The sequence below is a fragment of the Arachis duranensis genome, chromosome 5 (assembly GCF_000817695.3).
Source record: "Arachis duranensis cultivar V14167 chromosome 5, aradu.V14167.gnm2.J7QH, whole genome shotgun sequence".
Classification (NCBI taxonomy): domain Eukaryota; kingdom Viridiplantae; phylum Streptophyta; class Magnoliopsida; order Fabales; family Fabaceae; genus Arachis; species Arachis duranensis.
In genome coordinates, this window is record NC_029776.3 from 86,404,345 (window position 1) to 86,413,309 (window position 8,965).

The following is an 8,965-nucleotide window of genomic DNA, read 5'->3' on the forward strand; positions in this document are numbered from 1 at the left end:
GCTTAATTTGTAAATATATAATTTTGCAACTGTTGGGTAAAAACCGCCGCTAAATCTTGAGATTTTGCTGCACAACCAAAAAATTCCCCCCAAACAGCCGAAATCTTCCTATTTAGCGACAGTATCAAAAGCACTAGTAAATTTTTGCCACAATCTATCGAGTTTGCTCTAGTGAATTAATTAAACTTTTAGCAGAAATAATTTGATGACATTATATAAGATGTTTTTTATATATTATGGAATTAGTTCATTAATGCAGCTAATAATTTGAGTTGCATGTTGTGAAATAGTTACGTAGAGTGCACATCATCGGCACTGCAGGGCTTGCTTATATTTAGAGAGCAATACCCAATGCATAGAAGACAAGAAATAGATCACTCTATTTCCAAGGCAATCCATTTCATTGAAAACTCACAAAATTCAGATGGCTCATGGTATTGTATTTTTTCTTTCTTTTTTTTTCCCTTCCAATAATGACTTGGGATGCATAATTATCATTCTGATCAAAATAAACATGGCACGCCAAAAGTATCTAAAAATTATTCCTTATGCTATCTTATTTGTAAGGATCGGATTTAAATTGTTTGCTAGATCCAATATAATACAAAGGTTCGTAGTACTTAACTATTATTATTATTATTATTATTGATGAGCACATTTACACAGGTATGGTTGTTGGGGGGTTTGTTATACATATGGCACATGGTTTGCTGTGGAAGGACTAAAAGGCGTTGGAAAGAACTACCATAACTGTCCTGCATTGCGCAAAGCATGTCAATTTTTGTTGTCTAAACAACTTCCTAATGGCGGTTGGGGTGAAAGTTACTTGTCATGCCGAAACAAGGTCATGCCTTAATAAATTTCAATTTGCTCTTAATTTTGCACAATACTAAGTAACTAAAGAATATCATTAAATTACATGCATGTTTAATTTCCTTTTTTGGGTTGTTGGGGTTTTGTTATTTTGGTGTTGCCTTACACTCTCAATTTCCTTCATTTAGGTATATACAAATCTAGAAGGCAACCACGCCAACTTAATTCAAACTTCATGGGCTTTGTTGTCTCTTATTGGAGCAGGACAGGTTAACATTTTCAAATTACCTAATTTTTTTTATGTGATGATATATAATTAAAATAACGGTTCTCCTAGGTAATTAATTAAAAAAAGTAGTGAATTAGAGTCAATTAGTTGAAAAACAAAAGATTTATTATAAAAAAGAATAAATAATTTTTACTATTTTAATTTTTTGAATTTTAAAACTAAAAATATAAAGGATTAACTTGAGTTAGCTTATGTTGTCTTCTTAGATTTTTTCTTAAAATAAAGACTGCTACTATTAACAGTTTGGTTTTTCAAAGATACGCGCCACAATTAGTTAATAAGTTCCTATAAATTATTGGAAATTTATAAAAAAAGCCTTGTTAAATTAGAAATAACTATTATATCTATCCTAAAATATTCTACAATTTTCACATAATTGTTCTCAAAAAAAAATTAAAGAATACAATATATATAAAGTGAATTTTATTCAATCTTCTCTAAAATAAAGAATAAATTATCTCTTGTGATATATCTTATTATTATTAAATAAAATAAGTTAGTTTATCATAATTAATTTTAACTTTTAATTTAATCTAAATTTTATTAGCCCATGACCCAATTGCTAAGGAAGTTAGTTCATGTCATAAGCTTGATATTACCGTTTGAATATCTATATTTAAGAAAATTATGTTTTCTTTTTAGTACGACAAGTCTGTTGGTTTCTAATTTTTCGAATATTTATTTGATCAATTTAGAACATTAAAGGGTACCATAAAAAAAACAAGGAAGAAAGGGAAGGGAATATAATATAACAAATAGTTTTAGAATTGAACAATTGAAGAATAACATGGTATAACACATAACCAAATAGAAATCAATACAAAGATCATAACTTGGTAAAACTTTATATTATCGCAATAATAAAAGAGAAATTATGCATATTGAATTAGGAAAAGATCAAATAAATAGTAGTTTTATATAATGATGATTTGAATTTGGTGTTTCAGTAAAAAAAAATGTTGTTATACAATAGGCTTGATATAAATGAAAACTCCATATTGAGTGCCAACCACGTTAGATTTTATTGCTTTTCTTCATGCAACACATGAAATTATAAAAAATTTCTGCAACACAGAGGGAAAAAAAAGCTAAGGATAGCTAAAATTATAGAAGTTCTCCAATAGGAACCAAGGAAATTTTTGAAAAAAAGAAAGCAAACAAGAGAAAATTATTAAGAGCAGAGACAGTGTTTTGAGAATTTCTAAATCTTTAGTGTCTCTTGGATTTTCTTTTTCTTTGTTTTTCTTTTTGAGATTTTTTTTATTAGAATTGATTAATTAATAGCTGTATGCTTTGAGAAAAGATGAAAAACTATAAAAGGGTACTTCTAGTGGTTTTTATAAAAAAATTATACCATAATTAATTGGTTAATAAATTAAATAAAACTTAAACTTAACTAAGAGTTAAAATTATCTATAATAAATCAAATTTATTTCATTCAATAATAATAAGATATATCACAAAAGATAACTTATTTTTTATAAAATGCCATAGTAGTAAAATAGTGACACCTGAATAAATAATTTAAAAAAGAATGACAATTTGGCGATATATTTTTAAAATAATGATATATTAAAGGGAAAAAAACAGACTATATTTATAACTAACCACAACATGAGATAACCGTGGATGAATGTGAGAGAATGAAGATCCTTTTATTTTTCTGAATGAAGTTTTTATATGTAACGAATGTAAATTGTGCTAATCATTGGAGTTTTGTTGTTAAAACTTAAAAGGGTGAGATAGATGCTACACCCATACACAAAGGAATAAAGTTAATAATCAACTCGCAAATGGAAGATGGAGATTTCCCACAGCCGGTAATTCTTCATATAAATTATATCTAAGCACTTAGTAAAAGTGGTTCTATAATCAATATATATATACACACACATAACGGTTAATAATTTGTAATACAATTTTTCAGGAAGCAACAGGAGTGGTTTTCAGAAACTGTGTCATAAACTATGCATCACATCGTAACATATTCCCTATATGGGCTCTTGGAGAGTATCGGCGTAGAGGGTTGCATGCATGAAGATCCAAATCCACCAACTCAACTACTCCTCCATGCTTTTCTTCTTATATATTTTATCTATGTGCTAGCTATAGATAGATGATCAAAGTTATTAAATATCGAATTAAACCCTAAACTTGTCTGTACGTAATAATGTAAGCAATATATATATATTTATGAGAAATTCTATTATATCTATGCTTATGGTGTTACAATAGTTGAAAGGAAATTATCTTTAATAGGAGAAAGTAACATTAATCTTTAATATTCTCTTTCAAACAAGAGTTTTTTTTAATTTTTTTTAATTTTTGTATTGATATTTTTTTTATTTGTTTTATGCTTTTTTTTTTTTTTGAGATTTACTGAGTTGATAGAAAAAAATAATATTAATAATTATTATATCTCTAACAGAATTAAATAGAAAAAAGAATTGTAAACACTGAATGTATGTATTATTAGCTTAACTCAATAATACTGATATATACATATTTATAAGGGTATAGAAGGTATGTTAGGTTGGTCTGCATAACTGAATTCAGTTAATCTTTTACAATTGAATTAGTTAACTAAAACTTAGCATTTAACCTTCATCCTTTACACCGACCTTCTAATTCAAGAGTAGTTTTGAAACCACTCTGAGTTTTGTCTTCTACTTCTCAAAGGTGGCTACAGTGAGTGGTTTTGGTAATATTCCTGCTAGCTACTCAGTTCCAAGTATGTGAACAACATGCATAAGCTTTCTATTAACCCTTTCTCTAATAATTTGAATGTCTAATTAAAAATGTTTGGTCTTATTATGGAGTACTGAAATAGCTGTTAGTAAAATAATACTTATGTTGTTGCAGAAAATTATTGGAGCAGTTCGAAACTTGATGTTTATTTAAGTTCTAGATCCATACAGTTTCAAGCTCACATGCTGCCAAGCTACGAACTTCTGCTTCAGTAGACGATCCGCTTATAGTAGCTTTTTTCTACATGACCAAGAGATGAAATTAGTTCCCATAAAAACATAATAACTAGAAACAGATTTTCTATTCTCAAGATCAACAGCCCAATCTGAATTAGAGAAGGCACAGATCCTATAATCTTCACACTCGTAGATGATCAATCCATCATGTTTCGTTCCTGTAAGTTGTGCAAAATTCTCTTCATTGCTTTCCAATAAAAAAGGAGTAGATGATGCCTAAATTGAGAGACTTTATCTACAACAAATAAAAATAATTCAAGTCTAATCACAGCAGCATGCATATTATAATGCTCTAAGAGTAGATCAAAATAAGATTGGATCTTCAAATTTTTCAAACCCTATTGAAAGTAGTTGAATAGAGAAAATTATTAGGGTTGACATAGGAACAGCAGTGTTCATTCCAAATTTTGATAACAATTTTTCTATATATTGAGTTTGGAAAAGATGAAATTGTCTCTCAATGCTGTTGTCTACCTTGACACCTAAATAGTATAGTTTTCCCAAATCCTTTAGAGTAAAAACATGATTAAGAGAGTGAATCATGCCCTGAATTTCTTTAGAATTATTATCCGTTATAATGATATCATCTACATAACATAATAAGAAAATTGTAGATTTTGGACTGTACTTGACAAAGAGAGAAGTATTTGAACTTGTTAAAGTATTTTTTTGTGGATTCATTTTGTCTTTGTGTGACTTCGAATAGACTGATTAGGTGTTTTGTTTTCACAATTTTTGTGGTTTATTACGTCAAGAATTTTTTTGGAGACATCGTCAAAGCAGAATATCGAACTATTTGAGCGAAAGGGTGTTAAATCATTTGATGGCCGGTCCAGCCAATGTTACCAAAAAGAGTCTACACTGGACTGCGTCGGTTGCTCCCTCTAGATTCATCTTGACTTCGAAGGCCATTAAGTGTTCCTAAGGGTCCATAGTGTCATTGTATTTCATGTCAGTTGATTTATCAAAATCCTTTGGCAACTTGACCTTTAGGACTTTTTTGGTGAATTGGGTGGCTCCCATTATCACGGGTTCATTCCTTCTTCGTTTGGAATCTCTTTGGCCATTAAGTCTCCTTCTCGCAATAGTTGTTTTTTATGATTGTGATTTGGGTTTAGTGTGGATAATGCTGGTTATCTTATTGTGAGGTGAGAATTGCCGTCATTCCGCGGTTCACGCACTAGTGAGTTTGGATGATCATTGTGGCTTGAAAGCTGCTCTCCACATTTGTCTGCCATACCACCAAGTTTTGCAAGTAGGAGTAACAATAGGGCGGGTAGGGGCGGGTTTTTGCCCTACTCGACCCTGCCCCACCCTACAATAATCCGCATCGAATCCATTCCACTTCTACCTACGAGTAGCAAAATCCCGTCCCGTCCCGCTAAAAATCCATCCCAGCGGTGTGGGGACGGGTATGGGCGGGTGGGTAGGGTTGCCACCCCTATCTGCAAGTGCCTACAGATGACGGCGCCAATGTACAGGAGCTTATTCATACGAGTTGAGTAAGAGATTGGAAATTTGCAGGTCTTGATGATGGAGTGATCCGAGCTCTGAAGCAGCGGAGGTGGTACCTCCAAAGACACTCTAATGTTCAAGTTAGAATAGATCTAAGAGGTAAAAGGTGTGTAGAATGAATAACGTATAAGGGCCTCTAACTCCTCTTTATATAACTAATGGTAGTTATCTCATCTATCTTATCTGGCTAAGATAAAAAAAATATTTAAATACGAATGTTAGTTAGAGATTGTAGAATCAGCTTAGGCCATCAAAAAACGGCCAACCCGAATAACTAGGCAAGAGGCCATTCGAATGTGGGATTCGGGAACTGAATCCGTTTTCACTCTTCTATTCATAATTCTAGTTTCCTTCTCTATATTCCTTTGTTCTTGGCTTGTGTTCATCATCTTTGGAAGACTTCGTAGGCAGTACAAATCGTAACATGGTCCGTCCTAGTATCATCAAAAAATTCAAAATAGACTAAATATGCGGGGCCAACCTATTTATTTAATAAAATAGACGAATTTTTACTTTTAAAATTAAATTTTTTAAATTTCGAGTTAAACAAATTAAATGAATTAATTAAAAAAATGAAAGTTAAATGGATTAACTTGAGGCTAAACGAGTGGCAAAATATTTTTTTAAAGAAAATAATATAAAAAATAAACGGGTCAATCTATTTAATCAGTTGGGTTAGCCATATAAACAGTCTAAGTTAAAAATTTATGACCCATGAATAAAATAAAATTGCATTAGTTAATATGTACGTAGTAACTATGCTTAATTATTATATATAGATGTAGTTGTTCATGCATGCAAAACTCTCCAGCTGATACTCTCCCAAAGCCCATACTGGAAAGATGTTTCGATATGATGCATAGTTGATCGTACAGTTCCTATAAAACATTCCTGTGGCATCCTGTAATTTTTTTTAAATAATTGGATCGGAAATTATTAAAATTATATTGATGACAGAAACACGCACATTATATATCAAGTGCTAAGAAAATTAATATATGAAGTAATTACCGGTTGAGGAAAGTCTCCATCTTCCATTTGTGAATTAATTATTAACTTTATTCCTTTGTGTATGGGTGTAGGATCAATCTCAGCCTTAACCAAAACTGCAGTAATTAGCACAATATTCATATTTTGCATCTAAAAATCTTCATTCTCTCATAACATAAAATAAAGAAATGGGAGAAAAAGGAACTTCATTCTCTCGTTTTAATACAGTACTATCACATATACTGTCGATCATGTTTTATACCATCTCCTGTATTCATAATATTTGTTATTTTAGTTATTTGTATACCAATTAAGAAATAAAAAGACCAAAATTGATTACCACTACCTTCAATTCACAATATCTGCTACCTTAAAAATATTATTGATTCGATATATTTGTCATTTCATATTTTAATAATGTAACGTTTATTAAATATTTACAGAACCTTTTTTTAGTCATAAAAGATTTTACAATTTTCCACCAGAGTTATTGCTTCAACACAAATTCAGTCCTTTTCATCCAGGTCATTATTTTTTCCCTAATCAACAATTTCTTTGTTCAACCAAATTTTATTTCTTTTTTTTGTTATTTTTGCTCTAATTATTGTTTGTCCATTATCCAATTAATTGATTATATGCTAAAACAGGAAAAATCATGTCCTATTATATGTTAGGGAAAATCATGTGCTACTCTCGCTTGCTTTACATGCCCATAATATACATATATGGAAAGAGGTTTGTGGGTTCTATTACTGACTTAATCAAATCTCTTAGAGAAGAAATGTACACTAAACCTTACGATGAAATCAACTGGCATAAAGCTCGGAATACTATTGCTAAGGTCAACAAAAATTTTGTTGTTATTTACTTTTCTTACTTAAAAGCTTATTTGTTTTCTCTAGGTTTATGTTATGCCCATTGTTTTCTACAGTGAAAAAAAAATCCGTCGGACAAATTTAGTGTCATGTTGAGCTGGATGGAATCTGTGGAAAGAGCAATGTTAGGGACAGTAATTTTTGTGATTAGTAGCCATCAAATAGTCATTAGTAATGAGTTAATGGTGTGAGATTGATGTGAGATTTCATCCAATGGCTCACCTTTTTCTGCTGGTTATATGCTGGCCAAAATTTCATAAAATTGCTGGCTCCTTAGATTTTTCCTTGTGTAAATATCTTGGAAAATTGCAAATAATTATTCCTTGAGTTTTATCTTTGTAATTTAGACTTCGGACATTTTAAGAAGAGGATGTCATTCTATATGTGTAAAAATGTGGTGTATGATATGATTAGGGTTGTTCAAATTCAAACCGATCCAAATTAAACCGTTCATCCAATTCAATTCAAACCGAAATTGATTAAAACCGCACTAATTCGGATTTAATTGGATTCTATTTTTTGCAAACCACTGGATCGGATCGGATTTCGGATCTACTTTTCATAACCGATCCAAACCGCATAATGTGCTATAATATTATTATTTTATTATTATATTTACAATTATGCTTATAACATGTTCAATTTGTTATATATTTTTATATTATTCATGTATTATTATTATTATTATTTAATAAATATTCTATGTTCAAAATATTATTTATTTGTTTATTTTAACTAACCTATAATTTTATTTCAATTGTTATGTTATCGTTGGCTTTTTAAAATATTATTGAGACTTGTTACGTTATTGTTAATTATTTAAAATTTGATGTTGAGACTTGTTATATGTATTAATTTTTTTAATTTACAAAAACCGCAAATCCAATCCAATCCAAACCGCTTGAAATTGGATCGGATCGGATCATATTTTTTTAAAAAATATCATCCAATCTAAACCGCACCACAAGTAAATTAGTGTTCGAATCGGATGAATTTTTGACTCAAAACCGATCCAAACCGCACCGCGAACACCCTAGATATGATTATGCGATAAGTGTCTTACTAAAAGACAAAATCTATCTTTATTCAGACTGTTTACAAATTTATTACAGTATAATTTCACGTGATGAAACTGATAAACAACTATGATAATGTGAGGTATTAATAGTAATTATTAGCATAATTATGCGCTTGTAAGTTGAGCTTTTTAATTTTTTGGACAAAAGGATAAATTTAAAATAGATACACATAGACACAATAAAAGCCTAAACATATTGATCCTCACAGATTATTTATTATTTTCTTTCTTTTTTTTTCCTTAATTCTCTCTATATAATATATATAGGACCATAAAATTCAAAAAACAAAATCTCTCTCTTCATGGTTAATTTAGTCTATTAATTAACATATATATTAATTTCTTATTTATTTAAATATTATCTAAATAATAAAAATAATTATTTAAGATAATAAATTTTTTAAAATTAATAAATTGTAAA

The 8,965-nt window shown here is 29.8% G+C and overlaps 2 pseudogenes; both read left to right on the forward strand.

Annotated features, from left to right (window-relative positions):
* Positions 1-3,358, forward strand: part of LOC107490097 (lupeol synthase-like) — a 24,494-nt pseudogene extending 21,136 nt beyond the window's left edge.
* Positions 3,359-5,500: 2,142 nt separating this feature from the next.
* The window catches only part of LOC107490098 (lupeol synthase-like), a 46,995-nt pseudogene continuing 43,530 nt past the window's right edge, over positions 5,501-8,965 (forward strand).